The sequence below is a fragment of the Mandrillus leucophaeus genome, unplaced genomic scaffold (assembly GCF_000951045.1).
Source record: "Mandrillus leucophaeus isolate KB7577 unplaced genomic scaffold, Mleu.le_1.0 Scaffold8, whole genome shotgun sequence".
In the NCBI taxonomy this organism is placed as follows: domain Eukaryota; kingdom Metazoa; phylum Chordata; class Mammalia; order Primates; family Cercopithecidae; genus Mandrillus; species Mandrillus leucophaeus.
This window is the reverse complement of record NW_012108696.1, coordinates 56,323-57,003: the sequence shown is the minus strand read 5'-3', so window position 1 is coordinate 57,003 and position 681 is coordinate 56,323. Positions and strand designations below refer to the sequence as shown.

The 681-nt window shown below is 57.4% G+C and overlaps 1 protein-coding gene across 1 annotated transcript in view; it reads right to left on the bottom strand.

Moving 5' to 3' along the window:
- TLE6 (transducin-like enhancer of split 6) overlaps positions 1–681 on the bottom strand; it is a 23,042-nt gene that overhangs the window by 6,079 nt on the left and 16,282 nt on the right. The gene's annotated exons all lie outside the window — the stretch shown is intronic.

The window sequence follows — 681 nt, the reverse complement described above, 5'->3', positions numbered from 1 at the left end:
CCAGGCAACAGCATCCCCAAAACTTGTTTCTGCTACAGATGGATTCTGAGGTGTCCTAGAGGGTTGGGTGGGGTCTTGTGGGAGGCTGGGGGCTGCAGGGGCGTCTCCCCACCTTCTGCCAGCCGCTTACCAAAGGGGGAGAACTTGGTGCTCAGGATGACGCTGTCTTTCTGTCCCACCATGTGCCGCTGGCTCCCGCTGGTGCTCTGCAGCCACTGCTGGCCATTGGCCATGCCCAGCAGCAGCCAGTCCTCCTGGGGGCTGTGGGACAGGCTCATTATCTGGGTAACGGGCAGTGGAGAGGGAGGAACCTGGTTAGGTCCCAGCCTGGCCCAGGAAGCAGGCAGGAGCCTGGGGACCTACTCTGGAGGCCGAGTGACTGACCCCTTCCTAGCTGTGCAACCCTGGGACAAGCAACTTCCTATCTGTGCCTCAGTTTGTTGGTCTGTAAAATGGAGAGTCTTCCCTACTTTGCACCCAATATAGCATGAGTGTTTGAGATGCAGTCTTGCTCTGTTGCCAGGCTGGAGTACAATGATATGATCTTGGCTCACTGCAACCTCAGCCTCCCGGGGTTCAAGCGATTCTCCTGCATCAGCCTCCTGGGAAGCTGGGATTACAGGCGCCGCCACCACGCCCGGCTAATTATTCTGTATTTTTCAGTAGGGATAGGGTTTCACC